The sequence below is a fragment of the Aphelocoma coerulescens genome, chromosome 8, assembly GCF_041296385.1.
Source record: "Aphelocoma coerulescens isolate FSJ_1873_10779 chromosome 8, UR_Acoe_1.0, whole genome shotgun sequence".
In the NCBI taxonomy this organism is placed as follows: domain Eukaryota; kingdom Metazoa; phylum Chordata; class Aves; order Passeriformes; family Corvidae; genus Aphelocoma; species Aphelocoma coerulescens.
The window spans coordinates 14,557,290-14,578,238 of NC_091022.1; the positions used below are offsets into that span (position 1 = coordinate 14,557,290).

Consider the following 20,949-nt stretch of genomic DNA (forward strand, 5'->3'; position numbering starts at 1 on the left):
TAACCCAAAAGGATATGCACACTCAGCCATCTGGATGGCTGACGAGATCTGATGAGGTCGTAATAGCAGCCAGAGGAGCTGCAAGGAGATATTACCCACACCTGAAATGGGTCTCAGCCTTTGGTTATTACCAAAGATGGGATAGCATACCTGGTTTGGGTTCAAGGTGCAAATGGCCTAGCCATGATTAATGTGTTCAGAACTGAAACAGAAATGAAGGTAGGGAGGGTAGTACAGCAATCGTATCATTTGGCTTCTCATAATTCGATTTTACTGATGCCTCATCCACTATCTGATTACTCTTTTCCTATTTAAACCCAGCCAAACCAGGAGGCTTTTGCTCACGGGCTTTTAGTACTATTTTATTTGGCAGTTATGGAATAAAAGAATTTTAGTATTGCCTTAGAATTTCTCCTGACATCTATCACAACCAATCCAGCTCATATGTGGGTGAACTGTGTTTTGATCCAATTATAAAATTCTATTGGAGTCTTGTTACATTCTTATCCCATGTGCATGTTGAAAAATTCAAGAGCAAAAGAAAATTCTACAAAATGTTTCTCATTTACTGTAGGCTTGGAGACACAAAACTGCATCACACAGTCATTTGTGGAGGCTAATAGCAAACTAGAAAAACAACATATTCTTCAGGAAAAAACCCACCCTGTTAATCAGCAGCAAGACTTAGAGGGAGAATAGTACAATCTGTGTATAGATATTACTGATGATCATCTTTTGGAGACACAGCCTTACTTTTGTTAAACGCAGCAACGAGAACTTTGTTGATGTTCATCCCAGAAGTTACGATTGAAAAGGATCTGCCAGTCTGAAGACATTTTGGAGAGTGCATAAAAATGACAAATTTGAAAGAATCCAGACACAAAATGACCAAGGTAACACATAGCTAATGTCCCAATGGATTGCAATGACTATAATACTTAAAAGTGAAGATACTTTACACTCTTAGCATCTCTATATAGCAAAGAAGCGTTATTAAATCAATAACCCATGGACTATTTGATTACCATGATGGAGAAGTTGATCTAGGATATTTCTGTCTCAACACTTCCACTGTCTTCAGGCTACAAAATATAATAAAAGGAATTAGGTGTTTTCCTTGCTCATCTGCTATAGAAAGCCATGCAGAGGCGTAGCTGCACAGACAGAGTGCTGCTCCCAGGAGAGGAAATACACTTGCTCCAAAGCTTTCTGGCTTCATCCTGGTGGAGTCTCTCATGCACCTACAATCAGAATACCCATCCTAGAGCTGTCTAACCAGGGAGGTTCCAGGATTAAGCCAGCAGCCAAGCAACAGTGGCAGGGCCTGGGCCAAGTCTGGAGCTCAGACTTCAGCTGGGAGCTGTTCAGCCACATGGGAAAGCCAACAGCTCTTTGACTTTCCCAAATACTGCTTACAATTCATCCCTTTCAGGTCTGTAGGGAGCCTGTGGCTGCCCCCAAGCGCAGATCTGGGTGGCACTGCTGGGGTGGACCTCTGTGCCTTGTCCAGCCGAGCTGTGCCCTCCGTGTGAACCCAAGGCCACTGATCTCCAAGGCAGCAGCACGGCCGTGCTGGGGGTGGGCAGGACACCGGCAGCCCCACAGGGTGCTGGCCACAGGCACCCTGCACTTCTGGGCTGGCTCAGCCTGCCCATGGTGGTGCTGTGAAATGTGCAGGGAGAGAATGGGAGGGGAACACCCAGCAGTGGTTACCAAAGCTGAGCAACCCCACTACATGCAAGAATGAGAGGTGCATGTGTGCTCACAAAGCATATTAGGTCGTTCCCAAGGCTGTCTGCTCTTGGTTACATCAGTTTTGCCTCTCTGTGATTCCAGTAGCTTGATAGTTAGTCCCGTTTTCCTTATTTCTAGGGTACAGACAGGTTGTTGGTCCCCAGTTCTGGAATGCTGTCTGTGTTTCCATGCCCCATGGGAGGCTGATAAACGTGGCACCTCTCCCCGTGGCTTCCCCTGGTCACTCTGAGCCCCATCATTAAGCTCTGACACAAAAATCTGTTTAGTCACAGAAGCAGATTGCTTCCATGAAGCGCAGAAATGTAATTTGCCAGTACTTAAGCTACAATATTAAATACTAACATGAAGCTCCTTCCCCTTTTCAGTTCTTTGTAGCAAAAAATACTTGGTGTGAAATCTTGTTTCTGCGAGGGTCAATGATAAAATCTGCATCAGTGACAGAGCAGCTTCTGCCCTTCCTATGGTGAGTGGTTTTATTGGTTTTGCATTTAAAGCTGTTCCAATGCATCAGTGCTTTCATTGCCAGTCCAGAGCACTCCTACACTTGCAAAGCTGGTGAGGAGGTCATCTCCATATTCCCCTTGCTGTGGTCATGTTCCCCGCAGCAGGACAGCCCTGCTGGGCTTCATTCTCCAGTGATAATGGCCGGTGTTTCAGCTCCGAGGCAGAGCACACTCCAAGAGCAGCCGTAAGCCAACACGCCTCACCCCAGGCTCCAGCCCACTGTAGTTAATCATTAAATAATTCTCCTGGTGATGTTATCCAGTGCTGATAAATTACAGATTTCATTGTTTTGCCTGGAGCAGGTTTAAATTGTGTTAATTTCATTGAAGATTGACATTGGCTTTTATTTCCTTTTGCTACTGTTTTGTCCTGTAAAGTGACACACACTACAGGCTTAAGATTGCTCATATAATTGGTACAATAGATTTTTTTTCTCATACTTGGAGAAAATTTAAATCAGAGCCTTTGAAATACCAAGAACTTTGAGATCAATAAAATACTAATGATAGCATATTTGAAGAGGAATATTACCACAAATCAAATAGCTTTTAAAACAACCTTATTGTTGACCATGTTTGTTTTACATGTGATCTCAGAATGATTTCTAATTTTATACAGCAGTGAATTTATTCCACCTACAATACACGTTTCTGACACAGGGTTTTCTCAAAAACTGAAGATAAAATACATTATACATCTTCCTGATGAGCCAAACTCTCATCGGTCTGATTCTCTCCTTTGGCAAAGGAAAAAAATATCCCCAGGTAGTCCTACTCTCTTCAGGCAGGAGAAAAAGGCTGTTTTAAGTTAGTGGGATCTTGATTATGACAAATTCCACCTATTCTGGAACAATTAACGGGACAGTTCAATATGTATTGAATAAAGCATATGGAAAATTTTGGAGCTGTAATTTACAACTAAAAAAATGATATCAAATAATTTCTGTACCAGCAACAATGTGACACAATGCAGTAGATTGTTGTGGTAAATAAGAGAAGGTTTTGATTGTGCACTATTGTAGCTCCCCAAGCAGAATGTTGAGTTCAACTAGGAAATATTGAATAAAACTTCATATCCCCTCTGAGGCTGCATATCACAGCTGGTATTTTTAATAGAGGTCTCTCTCAATATTTTCACTAGGGTACCTGGGGTTTGCTTTGGTGGGGTTTTGTATTTTTTTTTTTTTTTTTTAAGCACATGGTATAATGCAGTCTAAACCCCCACTTTGCTGTAAATGTACACAGAAATTAATTGAACAATAAATGAGGTGTCAGGTGCTCTGAGGCAATGATAGGTATTAATGACCCTGACCAGCCTCACCTGGGGCATCCCACCCCCTCCAGGGACTCAGGATTTAAGCTTAGCCCTTTGCCCTTGTCTCTCTCTTAACAGTGCTGTAGGGCTGCTGGTCTCCAGCTCCTGGTCTGTGCACCCTGCTGCTGTGCAATCTGGCCTGTGTGTGGGCCTCCAAGCTTGGTGATAGAGCTGTCCTGTCAATGTGGACCTGGTTGGCAGTCTGTAGATTGTATTTGGTTTTGACCCTGACCTTCAGCTTATCCCCTAAGCTTGGCCCCAGGCCTGTGCCTTTGCTATGAAGGTGCCTGATGTTGGGACTTGTGGCTGAAGCAGCCCTGCTCTCCCCACCAGCTGTTCTGTGACTGGTCCTGATCCCGCCTGCCTGTCCCGCTGGAGGAAGACATGGCTTAGTCAAGGTAAGTAAATACTGTGCCAGAGTTTGTTTAACCTGGAGGAACCTGCCCTGCCCCATGTCTCTGTAACCTATTTCTTAGCAGAAAGGCAAGCTTTCTTAGAAGAATAAAAACATAGCTAGATTTAATATCTTGGAGCAATTGTTCTGCAATAACATTGCAGATCTAGTGTTCCAGACTTTTCCTCAGGAACATGGGGATAGGGGCTGCAGCTCCTCCAGGAATGTAGCTGGTGGCAGCTGAGCTCACACAGCTGCAGCTGAGGTTGTGCTCAACTTCCTGCTCTTGTATTGCCTATTCTGTGCATACCCAAGCTATAGGTCAAGAATTTCATAAATCAAAACACAAGCCTCCTGGCATCCATGTGTTTTGTGCAGGCCATGGTAAAAGATTTGGGGTGGTGACAGTTGGGAGCTGAGAAGAAGCTGGAGGGTTTGTCTCTGGTTTGCTTTTCTTGGCACAGAGTGTTAGACAATGAGTCGGTCCAATTTGCATGGATTGTTTCAAGAGAAGAGCTACAATAATTTGTAGCAGAATGGATCAAATGAAAATTTTCCAAAATACCTCCTCAATAAACATCCAGCTCTTAAGAAAGCTGTGGCACAGTTTCATACATTTAGCAGAACAATTTACATGTATAGGCCATTTAAAGAAATGGGATAAATAAAGCACCTTATGTTGCATTTCTCCACCATTTAGAAAAAAATATGAAAAACAGTGTTACTTTAATGGTTTGCCTTTATTTTTGCCCAACGCCATACAAGGCTTGATCTAGCCTCCAGGAAGACAGAGGAAAACTACCTACTGGTTTTAAGGCTTACACTCAGTTAAGCTACTGCTGGGGCAGGTTTCCCAGTTTTCCTCAAAAATATGAAAAATCTCTATTTATTTTGCCAGATTCTGATAGGACAAGTTTGAAGGTGAAGCAAGAGTCTGCTTGTCTGGGATAGGTGCAGAGTTCTCCTTCAGGATATCTACAAGTGTGTTTGGATGTGTGTCTAAGTGTAGTATTAGTGTGAAGGTAATAGAAGAATATGGGCTTCATCCCACAAATTTGTAGACTGGAGCACCTGCCAAATCAGATCCTTTACATGTGGGGCTTGATTGGCCATAATCTCTGAATGTTTTTTGTTTCCAAGTGCTCTACATAGATTAGCCTAGAAGATTAAAAAAACCTGTGGGTCCCTCCAAGTACTTGGGATAATATATTCTCATTTTAAAAGTACAGTTGAATATACTGAGTAAGGGAAAGAAAGACATGAAATCAAGACTTTAGAAGCAAGGCAAAAAGTCACAATGTTTGTTTCATGATACATCTGGGATCTTACCGCCTGGATAGATTTGAGAAGCAGACCTTCCAAATAAAAATAGCAGAATAATAAAACAATAATAGTAAAAAGCAGTGGTGAGGTACTTCGAAAATCTACATTTTACAGAAGTGTAATCATGATTTAAAAATACAAAAACACTGTGACTCAAAAGAGGGAGAGCGTGGGTGTTTGCTGGGGATGAGTCAAAAGAGAAGAAATTTCAACTCCAGAAAGCAAATGCAAAAGATGAGGCTCTGTAAGTAGAGCCTGCAAAAAGGCAGACCAAATTTATGCATTTGTTCTGCATCCAGGGTTCACCTCCATGCTATGCAGAAGTCATTGATTAACTGACATTAGATTGAAATGGGGCAATTAGACAGAGTAAAATGTCTACAGCATAAATTATACAAGAAAAGTGTCTGAAGAGAGCCTCCCCTTTGTCTTTAAGACTTGCCAGCTGTTCCTTTTCTGCCTTGTGATTTTTACCTTTCCAGATAAGCATATTCCTTTCTCTAAATCAATCTGACGGAACAGAGCTAACTGTATATCACAGGCTACAGCTGTATGTCCAGATACATTTTTAATAGGTCAGCCAGTCCAGTGGCAAGATAGCACTGATTCATGTTAGCAGATGAGGAGGAAAATGATGCTGTGGAAGCACCTACAGCAGATACCACTGCACACTTCCTTGGCTCTGATTACTTGAAACAGTTTGTCACATGCTTAAACTGAAACATGTGCTTTGGTCCCCTTTGTAGTCAGTGAATCAGGTGCTCAGTCTTCTACAGTATTGAAAATTAATTACAGGAGTTGGAAATCCTGCTGTTTTCCAGTATAAATAAGGGAAGTAAATCACTGATTCATTGAAGAAAGAAATCTGAGGCAGTTCTGTGGCTATGCTGGCTCAATGCTCTTTGCTTGTAACAGTGCGAAGTGTGTTTAAATGCTTTTTTTGTAACAGGAACAATGAAAACTGGGTGGGATTTTTTAGAAACAGATTGCCTAAAGACTCGTCTTGTGGCTAAGGTATTGTGATCCAAAACCACCTTAGTACTGAACTCAGCTTGTTTGTAAAGGAAACCTGCTCTTTGCCATGGTCCTGGGGTTGTGTGAGTCTCCATGCCGCTAGCATGCTTTTGCTCTTCCTCTCATCCCACTGCCTAAAGAGGTGTGGGCTGTTAATGGGGCTACCTAAGCAAACTCTTCTACAGAAGCACAGAGCAGTTTGAGATGTATCCAAGCTGCCATTTTCAGCTGCAGTTTTTACAGCCTGTATCCATTTACCGAGTCCAGACCTGACTGAATAGGAATGGTCACACCTATGGCAGCAGAGCCACACTTGTAGCCTTTTCATATCAGCACTGAATGGGGTTTAGGAGTGGGAGATTTGCACTGGCCTATCTTGTTGAGGACGTTTGATTGGTTCTCGGGGTTGTATTTTGCCTCTTGTAAGGCTGCTCTGAGCCCCGACAGGAGTGGGAAAGGCAGCCTGCCCTGACACACGGGGGACTGAGCTGGGCATCCTTACAGTGCAGTGTGCACTGAAAGCCTCTGAAGGGCTACAGCAGGTTTGGCTTTTGTCTAGTATAAGGAAAGCAAGTCTTAGCACCCACCTGTTTGAATAACACAAGGAAAGATCACATGCCTGGGCTATGCATTGACATGCTGTGGGTTGTTGTAAGCAAACTGGGCACTAGGCATCTCCTGATCCTCCCTTTACTCAGGATAACAAGATTAATGCACGAGCTTTTCCACTGTAGAATAATGGGCTAGTCGTAGTGTGGCCAAGTGAGATGAAGACTTGATCTTTTGTAAAGCCCAGGTTACTGTTTACAAAATGGGGAAGAGTGGAATGAGTGTTCAGAATTGCTGTTGGCCTGTGCCAAGTGCTTCAGCAAGTAGTCAGTCCTGTGCTATATGCAAGATTTGACAGTGAATTGGCCTGAACTGGTGGTATCTGCTGGATGACCTCTTCAGCTTTGCATTTAACATTCAACGTATTGTCCATGCAATTCAAGTGGTATTTTCATCCATTCCTTTTCAGGCCTTTGTACAGAAAGGCAGACTTGCTATTTCTGTGTGGTTCTAGAATGGCACTGGTTCAGAGCCACACAAATCTGATGGTATCTCCCCGCTTACCTGCAGCAGTCAATACATGACTCCAATTTTGTAAGGACTGCCTCAAGCACAGGAATTCCACAAAAATCAGATGTTTATCCTATTTGTTCAAGTTTAATGTGCCCAGCCAAGCAAAAAGGAAATCAGGTGAACACTTGGCTAAATGGTATTTATATTCTTTTTATGCTGGGCTTTATCTGGCATGTCAGACACCCACTTTATATTTTATAGACATGCCTCTCAGCCTTCAAAAATGCAGATTTAGGATTTTTGAAAATATTTTACCTAAACTGAGGGCATTTAACTTCTCATAATTGGGTTGAAGGGTTGCACATATTCCCCCCCCCTCCCCCCAGTCCAATCTGAAGAAAATGTGAAGTTTCAATTTTTCATGTATAGACCGTGAAAAGGTGATGGTTGACTCTAATGATAATATATAAAACACGAGAGAAGTGTGAACCAAGCCAGTCTCATGTGCTTGTTCGGTAATTTCTTGGTGGTAAGGAGTGTTTGTACAGCACTGAAGTTAAAATATCTGAATATCACAAAGACAGCATGATGATTTTGTACAGTGAACTTTTATAAGTCATTTGAAATGAACCTGTCAGTCATCATTAATGGTCTGTGAAACCCTATCCCAAGCTGGTGCCAAGTCTTTCCCACAGAAACCTTGTGATAAGCTCTGCTGTGTTCACAGTAAATCAGGGACTTTCACAATGAGTTACATGATAAGCTTTGCAGGATTGCACAGTAAATCATTGTGTTGAACAATTACACAGTAAGCCTCCTTAGTTTTTTCTTTATGGGAGCATCTGTCAGTAATGGATAAAAGTCAATATTCATATTTTTATGCCACTTCTACTACCTATCTCAAATACAATTTATGGACACTTCTTAAGGTTGGTGGTAAGACCACTGTGTTAGCCTTGTATGCCTGCACATAAGTGATGTAGTTAATAAAGTACTGGGGGACAATGCACAAGGAGCCTAGAGAAGTCTAAAGGCATCTCTGAGGCTGACTCAGTGTTGGGAGAGGTGTCTTTGCCTCTCTGTGGAGCTGTGCCACTTTACATTAGCTGAGTTGGCTTTTGTCTCGGTTTTCCAAGATATGTACTAGGACTTCCAATTTATGCAGGGATTCATATTTACTTTGCTCTACCTTGGTTTTCATTGTCCCATTCAAATTTTTTCAGTCAGCACTGGTATAAGCAGCATCTTTTCTCCTAAATTCTGTTTTATTGATTCTTGTGGTTTACAGGACCATTTCTCTTCCTGCCAGCTCCTCCTATGTGATTTAACCTCTGCACCTATTTGATAGCTCCTATCTCGATTTATTTTTTACCCCCAAATTTCAGCTCTCCAGCTGTCTCCAAGACATCTCCCATTGATGTTTCCTTGTCCTTCAACACTGCAGACTGGAACTTAGCTTCTTGCCTTTCCTCCCAGGCTAATGCCTGGTGCCCCTCCCTGCCTGTCTCCAGGGCTCAGACTTGTCTTGTTTGCTTTGGTTTCATCTCCTCCTCCCTCCCCATGTCTCGCTGCTTCCTAGAGACTTTCAGGGCCTATTGCCAAGTGCTCCAAACATGCATTCTTCTTCCTTGGCAGAGCCTCTTAAACTCCCACTACTCCACCCTTTGTGTGCCACTTCAAAAATGCACGCCTTCTAATCTTCCAATCTTGACAAGATGAAACAAAAATAAACAAATTTCCTGGTTCCCTTTCAGCATGGTGCCTTCAGGTGTATAAATTGGTGATGTCAGATTGTAGGACATGTCTGCCTTTCAAAGAGCAAGGAGTTGTTTGCATTAATGCTGCCTCTGTAAAGCACCACGTACTGAAAAGGGCTATCGTGTACACTAGGACTGCAGGAGCCAAATCCCAATCTGCAGCACAGCAGAAAAGCTCCAGTGACATCAGGGGCTGTAGCTCAGGTTTGTGGTAGCTGAAGGGCTGGCCTTTAGTGGGGACTGTGGACTGCAAGCCAGGAGATAGTTACTGAGGCCCTTTTACCTCTTTTGGAACCCACTGCAGACACAGAAAAATAAAAACCACAGGAGAGGCTCTCACTGAAAAAGAATACGAAATCTGGACACAGTGTTTTGGGTTTTTTTTAGAATGGCCCTTCATGTGTGTTTTATTGAAGAATATATTGTTAGAAAAATAAAATATTTTGGTTCATGAGCTTAGAGCTGCTGCTGTCTTCTAAAATCCTGGCATGAGGCATTACCCTGTAAGCGTATGAGAGATTTGCTAGTGGTAGTCTGTCCTATGTGGTGGAGAAGTCAGGAAGAAGCTCAAGTCTCTGCCAGCCAAGGTTTGTTGCAATCATGGAGAGTAAAGTTTGTGATTTCTTTTGTCTGTTTGAAGTCACATTATGGTTTTCTATAGATGTTCAGTTGAGGTGGTTGTGAGGTTAGGAAGAGGGAAGGAGAGGTGAGAAATACGGAACGCTTTCCAGTCTGCGTGCAAAGCAGATCACATACAGTATACATTGCTAGTTTAAAAGCCCTCGAGAGGATGTCACAGGGCTCTGATGCAGTAAGATATGTGCAATATCAACACTTGCTGCCCTTATTTGAAATGTCATAAAATAGGATGTGTACACTTTGTGCAGAAGAAGGCTGTGTAGCCTTAAAGAAGTATGTGTAGGTAGTATATTACAGCTTTTTCTGTCTGGCATGCATCTGTTATGTGGCCAAAATACAGATTAAATCCTGTCTTGTAGCTAGTGAAAATACAGATACATGCTGTTGTATGAGTGGCCTCCAAACATGGCACAGAACATGGATCTTCACCTTCTGTAGGGGAGCTGGCTTGTGTTGGAATGCAGGAAGCCTGCAGTTTAGGTTTGTGAATGGGGTGTGTGTGTTTGTAAAACATGGTGGGAAAGCTGGAATGGGATGAGGTTGTCATGTCATGAGGACAACAATCACACCTATATGTGACCCTCATATGTACAAGTGGAATATATGTATTGACACCAGCTTATTAAAGCAGATATTTAGGAGTCAAGAGATAAATTTTAAAAAGGGTTTTATACTTGGGAGCTGGGCCTTTGAAGCTGCTGTTCCTCTCTTTTATAAAAATCAGGAGACATGCTGAAATTGCAAACTGCCTTGTCATCCCTGGAATCAAATCTTCAAATGAAGAGGAAATCTTTTCTTTTTCCTAGAAAAGATGCACTCACTGGGTCTTTTCAGATACCATTTCTATTTGTGACACGAACTTTTTCAAGGAAATGAGCAGAAGGTAGAACAGCATGCTGCTTCTGATTGTACATTTCTTAATACGCTTTAGAAATATACACACTGGCAATACTTTTGCAAGAAAATGCCTCATCTTTCATTAAAGAATGTCTTATAAAAAAAGCCTTGACTTTTGTATGGCTGTGTATTTCATTAGGTATATTTCATACTTCTCTAACAACTAAATGGCAAATAGTTCTGAGTAGTACTGGGAAAGCAATTTGCTTTAAATGGTTCATTTAGGTGAATTTAGCAATTTTATTTTGTATATAAACTGAAAAGCTTTTCTTAGCTCAGCTTTTTCACTTGCCAGAATACAGGTGTTTAGTTATTGAGAGAGATAATGCAAAATCTCTGTAAGACAGTTTAAAAAAAACAAAAATACTTTCTTTCCAAATATTATTTTCAATTGCTCCAGATACACAACTTGGACATTACCATTAGCAGGTAGAATTAGATTGTTTGATGCTAATGGGGAACACATCTGATTTCATCAGATTTCCTATAAGCTACAGGAGCTGTGTGTGCCAAAAAGCAACTGAGTGAACACTAACTCCAGGACAGCACCAGAAGTCAAGTTCTGAGTGTTTTAGATAAATGTTTTTCCCAAAAGTCATCTTGTAACTTTGATCCTCTTAACATGCTACTTCTAGCAGAAATTCCTTTGAAGCAGAACAAAAGCACAGAGTAAACAGAAAAGCCAAGCCCAAAAAGATTCACATCAGCAGGCTTTGCAGTGAAATCATAATGTACTCTCAAGCAATGATTTCTCTTACTTCCTCCTTGTTACCCTTATTTACCCTTCCTTTACCCTGATGCTTGAATTAAACCAGTATACAAGTGCTTCTCTTCTCTGAATGTCCTTTAATTTGACAGCCTCATGGCCTCAGTGCCCTTCTTTGCCAAATACTGCTTTTTTGTAGACACAAGTTAATTCCTGTCGTATTGTGAGACAGGGTTGTGCACAGTGAAAGCCCAGCTTACAAACTGCCTCGTTTCTTTCCAGCCCCTGAGGAATTCTGAATGTGTCAGTAAGAGCAGATAAAACTATCAGCATGTTCCTTCTGCTTTCTTCTCAGAATTTTTCTCAGCTGTATCCTAAAACACGGGGTGTTTGTTTTCTTTCTTTTTATTTTTCCCACTGCTTGCCCCATCCACTTTGTCCCTCTCCCCCCCTTTCTCAGCTCCCCTGTAGGAATGCAATATATCTTCACTTAGTCTCCTTGCTGCAATTTGTTTGCATGCCTGGAAGGAAACTGCACTGTCACTCATGAGCCTTTACACCTGCCAAAGCTAACGAGCTAAATTTGACCCTCATTCTGACAGATTATTTAGAACTTCACGCTCCTAGGAGAGTTGTGGTGTCCCAAAGGAGCATCTGAGGGTTACTACAAATATTTCTATTAACAAAAGATTTAACATGCTTTATGTAATACAGATATTATTTAATAGATCCTATTTCAAATAGAAATTGCATTTTTTCATTGAATAGCATAATTCAAGTTTCAATAGCAGAAATAAAATAATGGTATTTTTATTGATAACTGATACTTCAAAAGTTTATTCCAACCAATAGAGGTGATGCAGCAACAGCAGTTTTTAGGTCCTTCTGCCTGGCCTGACCTGGGGTCCTGTCCCTTTTTTTTGGTCTGTATCTGTCCTCCTTGTATCCCTGATGGCAGTGACTCTACTCCTGAGTGATGGAGACTGAGGTGGGATCAGAACTGGGTCCTAAAAATCATTGTTTTGGTGACATAACTCAAAATTATGACAAATAGGAAAAGGAGATGGGTAGTTGCTCTAAAGACATTGTGATTAGCAATGGGTGAACATGATGTTTGTGGTCTGATAAGAAAAGCACTCAGAAGACGAAACGCATGTTTTCCAAAGCTCTTGTCTTCCTTGTGGGGAAGAGGGTGATGAAAGGCTGGTGGTGCACCCTTGGGACTTTCTCCATGTCCATCTGGATGTGTAGCAGAGGGGGGGAGTGCTGCCAGTGGCACTCTGCTGAGGTGGGGCAGGTGTCCCCAAAGTAGAGAGCAAGCTGATACGCATTGATTTGTCTGTTTTTTGTTTTTTTTTAATCTCTGTGGACAGACTGTTATTTTATGAGGAATTTTCAGATTAACGTCTAGACAACCTAGAGAGCCTTTCAAAAGATCCACAAACCCTCTGAGCCAGTGTGTTGTATTTATCTCTTAAGGAACCTTGTCATTAGGCTCAAATTAAAAATGAGCTGTCAGTTTCTATTAATAATTAATGCCGAAATGTTAGCACTTTGAGAGACTGTTTCAAGTGTAACACATTGCATTTAATGCTGAACAGTTTTATATTTACAGTAATTCCACCTTTCATCCCTTAATGTCAACCTCTAAATCTTTAATACTTTAATCACACTTCTTATTTTGATATCCCAAGTGAGCTGTTCTAACCTGTGTCCGCTCCCTTTCGATAAGGTGCACATTTTATACTGGAAGGTTAGTCAGCAGCGCTTGTTAATTATTAAGGAAAACAAAATGCTATTGCTGGAAAATTATGTTTGTTCCCAGCTGTGTGTGTTACCTTTAATCTGTACTGACAAGAAGCAAGAGGAATCATAAAATAATCAGAGGAGCCAGGAGAGAGGATTGTTTGTGAAGAACATTACCCAGCAGAAATGTAGACAGCCTTGATTTGATTCCATAAATGAACCTAATTACTGGATAATGTATTGTTCTATGGAAATAACATATCTGTAAACGATGTAGTTAAAAGAAGGCTCTGTGAATTTGAAAGCAAATGATTTTTACTTTCAAGCTGTGATCCCTATAGCATATTCCTGGACAGCACTAACTCAGTGAGAGCTTTGGTCTGTGCACAGGCTACACTAAAATTGCCCATCCTGCAGCATATGTCTGTGAGCCAAATTCTTTATTTGCAGCCTTCCAGTTGTGAATAGGGGAAAATTCTGCAGAGACACAGACCACCTAAATGTGTTGTGGAATTTGCTTTTTAAAGTGCTTCTTTGTCTCCTGTAAATATCCAAGATATAATAAAATAAATACTTGGAATTTTCTTAACTGCAAAATATATTGCTTCAATTTGTTTGTGTTTCCTTTGCTGTTTCAGAATAACTCCTTGAAGTGAGATGTATCTATACAGTTAATATGGTATTTGTGATCAAGCTTACATAGTATTAATGGATTATAGAACAATATTAAACTAATAACCTACTGCTTAATTACTGGAATCAGGAGAACAAGACTCTGCCTTGCACCTGGCAGATTCATGTGCCATACATAACATATTTTGCTACCAATTTATGTTAGCAATTTGTTATTCAGGCACACGTTTTTTGAGATAGTTGCTTAAGACTATTATCCATATCTTTTTCCCTGAGTGCTATTGTACGGAGAAGGCAGAAAGGTGTTTCACTGTAACAGAAACCTCAGCTTGCCTCTTCCTTCGCAGAGACTGGAAAGAAGGTCTGGTGCTGGGGAGGGACCTGCTCTGTCCTTTGGGAGCCCATATGGATGGGCCCCATCAGGCTGTCCTTGTATGGACTGTGTTTTAATCATGTGTATCTGTCCGTGGGAAGACACCGAGCCTCTGAATTTGAATGCTAACTATTTTTCTTTAATAATTGTTATTTCTTTTTTTCCCTTGCATCATGTGCTCTTTTTCCTCCATCTTGTTCATAGGCATGTTTCTTACACGCATACCTGAATATTTCTCCATTGCCTTTGCTTTGATAGCTAGGAGTTCAAACATACTGTACAACTCACAGCAAGTACTACCTCCCTGCATGACTATCCATTTGAAATCAGGGGACTGTTAGACTCCAAAAAATCCCCATCGTGTCTGGCCTGGCCATTCCCACCCAGGCAAACAGAGTGCTGTGCAATCAGGTGGTGTTTGGCACCCATTTCTCTTAGGTGCTAGTAAAAGCCTGATGTGTAAAGTGAAGTTTCAATGCTGCATTATGATCAATTCTAGCAGCATTTCCACCACAGGTGCATGTATTTCAGTGAGACTAAACTGGAGTAAAAGAAGGTTGGATTTTTCTCAGCCTGTGAACTTATGCTTGTATTATCAGCTCTCAGCAATATTATCTGCTTCTTTTATCAGGCTCTCATTGTCTGGGCTTTTTTATAATTATATGAAGAGTGGATGAAGTCCTATTAAGTTGTCTGTGACTAGAAAAAGAATTACTGCACTGATACTTTCAATCCTCTCTGGCATGTAAAAAAGGCATTCAGAGTTTACTGAACCTCCACCTCACACATCAAAAAAGAAATAGAAAAATTCCTGCTGGTACATTATCATGCAAGCATCCAATTCTGTCTTTTCTTGCTGTGGAGACATGCACAACATACAGGAAAGACTTAATATTTCTAAGATGCCCAACAGGACTAAACAAATGGACATGTGTAGAATATGTACGTTATTCATTACAAACATGATTAGTGTTTCTATATAATAGATGTGTTGTTAAAGCACAGTGGATTCTTCAAAGTTTACAAGTTTGTTATGAATTGATTTATTCATGAAATGCTTTGTTTCTATGACAACTTTATTGGTTTGCCTGTGGTCTAAATACATATAGGCATGGCAGGAATTCTACAGTACAAAACAAATTACATGCTCCCACCTAATGTCTTGATGCCTTTAGGGAATGTACAGAAAGAGTCCACAATGAGGGCTGGAATCGCCATAGACTGTGCCAGTATGAGAGGGCTTACTTAATAAAGAAAAATGCTTAAAGGTCCTCCACAGCTTCCAACTCTGCAATAAAAGCAAAAGATGGAAATGAAGAAAGGAATCTGGTAGGAAAACATAAAAGGGACCCAAAACCCAATTGCAGAGATGGTAGTGTATTCAAGAAAAAGCCACAGATCAAAGATGAGCACTCTCCCACAAATAGAGCTTGCAAAAAGCTATTAATATTCATAACAGATCTGGACCTACAAAAGAAACTGGAGAGCTATTGTTTAGTAAAAAATTAGTGTGAAAGTATAGGACATTAGTTGATGAAAGGATAGGAAGGCTTGCTAGGGCAACACAAAATGGGATCAGAGAAAAAAGTCAATAAGTGGATCAAATAACAGAAATGAAAATACAAGAGCAATAATTAAGACAGGGACTTGGAAGAGAGGTCAGAGACCTAAAGAGAGTAACAGTTTTCAAAGCATGCAAGACAAAAGTTATGTAGCAGTGCTTCTATGACTGACCCATGACACGTGGGTCTCTCCAAGACAGTATTGTAAACTATGGTAAAATGATGGTGCTTTGGCTGTTTCTGTCCTGTGTGATGCAAAGCCTTTTGGGAAATGATAAGAACAGGGGAAACTGAAACAGGCTCTCCCATTCCATCACCCATCATCTATCTGCTTTTCAAAGCAGAAAAAGCAGAGAGTGCACTTCCATGCAAAAGCAAGTTTTCCAGCAATGTTTTTTAATCTAAACAAAGCTGCATAGTATTCTGGATTATTTTTAGAAAATTGGTATGAGAATTTCAAAGGGAAGAAGGGGCACTGATAATCCTCTGCCTAGCCTGAAAGCCAGCATGAAAATGCCTTAAATTAGAGCAAACCAGGGCAAATGCAAATTCTGGATTGGTAAATCTCAGACTGCCCTTCCAGCTCTTCTGCCTCTCTCAGGAACCTGTGCAGTGGTTTAGGTGTTTCCATGCTCACTTGGCTCAGACCAGGTTTTTGCCTTGTCACTTGGCTATTGGGCTGTCATTCATTGAAGTATGTAACTGATTCTGCCTCTTATCATAGAGTGTTCAGAGCATGGGCAGATTTTGCACTGACTTAAGGATGCGCTGCCTCCCTTGCACTGCAGTGAAGCCAGACTGAAAAGCCAATGGGGTTCAGTAACTCAGATTTGGCTCAAGGAGTGTCAGATGGAGCTTTAGTCACATAACTGTTTTACGTTTGTGAATCAGGTGATCTGCTTTGCAAGGTGGCCAGGCTGATGCAGGGAGGCACTGCACAAGAGGCAGAGTCCTGAGGCCAGAAAGCAGAGAAAAAAAGGCACAGGTAGTGAGATGGGAAGGTGCACATGGCTTTGTGCTGGGCAGGCACATAGCATTCATAGCTCACCCACTCGCTAAGTGCCTGAGACATTTGACTAATTTGACATGGAAGCACTAATAAAATAAAAAGCTTCTCCAATTAATGCATATTCTCTATTATTTCTGACTTGTCTTCTGACCCAGTCCCTTCCATATTCCTAATTGCCTGTGCTGCACTAAGTGAGATCGCCTTCCACACACTTTTATGAGCTGTGGTCTCCTGCAAGAGGAGAGATTTGGGAGTAGCAGCCTCCATGATTGACTTGAAATGACACTGTTACTTCAGCTGGCCAAATGGAGTATTTAAAAACTATGGAATATCTACAAAGACAGACTTTAGAGGGAGGGAATGATCACCTACTGGGACAGTGGGCCTAATTCTCAGCTGGTCATGCTTGTGTATCTATCATGCTTGCTTCAAAGCTCTTCACAATGGCAATGAATTTTGTTTGGGTTTTTTGTTTTGTTTTTTTTTTTTTTTTCAGTCTGGGTATAAACCTTGGGAGAGAAAGGAATGTTGACATCAGCCAAATAGCTCCTTATTCCCTCATGCCTTTGGGACTGAAAAACTGCTGAAGTAAAACTACTGGGTGTGCTGAAACTAAATGCAGGGGGGTTTTTTGTTTCTTTAGTTCTCCATTTCTAGATACTGAGTCTTCTGTCTGGAAGGAGTAGTTGCCCGCTCAGGATTCATTCTGGAGATGAAATGTGTAGTGAAGATCTCTTTTCTTTCTCAAGGAAAAGAATAACCAAAAAATCTTTCTCCATTAGTATTCCTTTCTTCTGGTTTAACCCCTATATGGGGCAAATAATGCATTTTCAATTCAGCTTTTCTTTTAAGGAAGCACATAGGCTGAGCAATGGAAATAGGCATCCCTCAATATGGCAGGGAGCCAAAAGTAGTTCTAAATTTCCCTTAATGGACTGGTGGAGGTTCTGTTTAGCACTCCTGAAATATCTGCTGGCTTTTCAGCACTGTTCCCAAGAGACCTAGCAAAGAAGGGCTTCTGGTGGAACACAGCAGGGCAAGGATGTACCAGATTTTTGATGGCCAGAACAACCCCAGAACCCAAGGTATCTGGTCAGAAGCCAGTGGTGCAGGCACTGCAGAAATGGGCAGCCTGGATGTGCAGATACTACTCAGCTGTTTTGTTACAGATCTTCGTGCATCATCATCTCACTTTGAGAAACTGGATGATGTTTGGATCACAGGGAGTGCTGCATCTCCAGCATCCAAGAAAGGCTGTGGTACACACATGGCACCATCAAATAATGCTGCTTGTAACACATCAGCACAGCTCCTGCTATGTGGTGCATGTGTTTCAGTAGAGGGTGGCTTTTGACAGACCTGCTTGGCAGTGAATTTAAAAACTATTTTTAAAGTCTCATAAATGCTTTTATGGGCCCTTTTAAATGTCTGAGACATGTAGGAAAATGTCATCGTTTATCCCATAACTAACCACAATATTTAATTTAATGATGGCTATAAAACAAGTGCAACAAAGAGAAAACTGTTCTGAACTTTCTTGACACTGTATTCGGCAGATACTTGCTCTTTACCCGACATGCCATCATTTACTCCCTCAGCCCTCAGAGAACAGCAAGATAGCTGAACTATCAATACAGTAGGAGAAACAGACAAGGAAAGTAAACTGTGATATTTTGAAATTAATGATGTAGTTCATTTGATGCAGTGCATGCCTTATAATGAAAAATCTAGAGGGAAGAGCTTAATGGAATTTTGAAAATCCCTGCATTTCAGTCATAGACTGTGTGATGTTATTTGTGTATATTTAAGGATATGTCTTACATGATCTGATGTGGTAAGTTTATGCAGACAGTACTTTACACACACATCAAATGCTTAACTTAAAATAAATGCCCCTTTTCGCTCCTCTCTGGGTTTGGGTATGTTCATGTGTGTGCATATACATGCATACAGAGGGGCTAGGAACGGGTACCCTTTTTCATTAGGTAAGTGACATTTTCATGCTGGTACAGCATATATCTATCTTCTTTCTGGCAAAGCTGTGTGCCTTTCAGTCAGCATCTGACTAAAGATCAATGAGAGAAAGCTTTTTGAAGGTGCTTTCAGGTCCTGCGGCAAGGGAGATGATCAGAAAGCTGCCATAAGCTTCGGACCCACTTGACAAATGAGGAACTATTTTGGTGCTCTGTAAACTGCTGTCACATCAGTTAGAAACACTAATTAGAACTACTTTGCTGTTGAAAGTGTCCAGTGCATTAAATACCACTTCTGCTTATTGCAATTAGCTTATCCATTGACTTACACTTTATACCACAAGACTATCAAAGATGGAAATGCATAAGGGATTGTTTAATAATTTATGAGGGAAATTAGAACTGAATGGCAAATAGCTTTCGCCTGCTACCCTTTGACCTTTCATTCCTTGCAGAGCATGAAACTCACATGTGAAATGTGCTCATCCTTGGTTTTGTCTGGAGAAGAGTAAACAAACCAGGATGCACAAGTAAGCAAACTTCAGATTGTCTTTTTCTCAGTGATGTGGAGATAAAATGATGTGGGTAGCTTCTGAGAAGCAATAGGGCATCATGGTACCACACAGTCTGTAAAGAGAGAATTTTATATGCTTCCTGTACTGTTCTCCAAACTGGTTATTGATAAAGCAGGGAGATTTTGTTCAATAATTTATACCATGTGGAATTGGTGATAATTTTTAATGCCATTTTGTCTTTTTACAGACCAAATTTTCAAATGAAACAATCTAGTGAAGAAGTGAAGTTGTAAGGGCTGAGCCAACTTCATATTTTTGTTTTAAAGTCAACTTATGAGTCCAGAATATTTCAACATGCCTTAGGAATAAGAACAAGGAAGCAAAATTTTCTCATACTGTAAAAGCCAGAAGTAGTCCCACCATTAAGAATGCCATGACTCTACATTGTACACAGAAGTTTTTAGCAGAGAGGGGAAAAGAAAATATCATTCCAAATAGCTGACTTGCGATCTAGCACACAACATAAAATCATGAGGCTTTGTTCCTCATTCTGCTTTTGTTACCTTGGTCTAAGCACTTATTCTTTCTGCTTGGATTCCCACTGATGATATTAGTTCTTAGTTCTGCTGCCAGGGTGTTAAAGATCAGGATTTGTAATTCATTATTTTAAATATAAGATGGCAATCTTACCACCACTCATACTTCTCAAGAGCTGGAATTATTTTCTCCTTAAGTGATTTTTGGGTTTTTGTTCTCAAATTATTTTTGTTCTCTGGGACCAGTCCAAAGAGTGTCTGTGTTCTGTTCCTTAGAAATTAGTAAGGTATAACTGTAATGCACAATTTTTTTCCCAAAGTGCTCTTTTAAAGATGCAGACAGAAAACATAAAGCAGCAATAGGCAGTTCCATCTAAAAGCTCCTAACAAGAGTCACCTTCAATGATCTGATTCCAAATACGTGAAATTCTCTGTTTCTTCAAATTCCTTCATATGCCCATGCAATGATCAATGCAGAATATCTGCCTGAAGCCCTATATTTCATCAGGCTGCTCCATACAGAAATAGTTCTGAAAAAAGTAATTACTATTTCATTTTCAAAAACTTTAAATTATAGAAGATAAAATACTATTAACAAAGGAACTGGCATACATGCACTTACCAAAATGCAAGTATAAATTACAGTTTAAAATGGTTTGGTTCTTTGAAGCTATTTACAAGTTTGGTTTTTTTGTGTTTTAGGGAAGAAAAATCTCTGGAAGAGCAGAATAGAATTGCGAGATCTCAAGCCCTAACTGAGCCTCCTCAGCCTGCTAACATCAGAGAGCAAACCAGGGATCTCATTTGTGCCGTTCGCTTTTGCTGCCTGTAACTGGGAGAAGGGAGAGAATTGGTTTGTTTTTTTAAATTAGATTAACTAAAAACCAAACCCAAAGATGATGCAACAGAGCATATCTTGGTGTAACTTGCAGAGCTGTCTGAGGTTTGCTTTGGTTTGGAGCACTTTAGCTCTTTGGTCCCTTGAGCAAGCTGCACTTCCTTCAAGCGGCTCTGCACTTCTGGCCACCATAGCAGGAGCACAATGCAGACATCCATTGTTTAAATTTCTTTTCCAGAAATTCATTGCAATGTTGAGAGTTTCTGCCCATTAGGGAGGTCCAGATCCATATGGGGGTTATGGAAAACTTTTGAGGTTCTGCTGTGAAACCGCCTTTGCCACCGGCAAAGTTGCTATTGATGCCATTGGAGCCAAGAAATAATGCCTGGGCAGGAGGAG

At 40.9% G+C, this 20,949-nt stretch overlaps 1 long non-coding RNA gene across 1 annotated transcript; it reads left to right on the forward strand.

The window, feature by feature from the left end:
• The first annotated feature begins 3,614 nt into the window (after positions 1-3,614).
• LOC138114144 (uncharacterized) lies at positions 3,615-20,643 on the forward strand. Its single transcript, XR_011152502.1, has 3 exons — positions 3,615-3,971; positions 19,117-19,191; positions 20,415-20,643. It is a non-coding gene; the product is annotated as an uncharacterized lncRNA (long non-coding RNA).
• Positions 20,644-20,949: the final 306 nt, after the last annotated feature.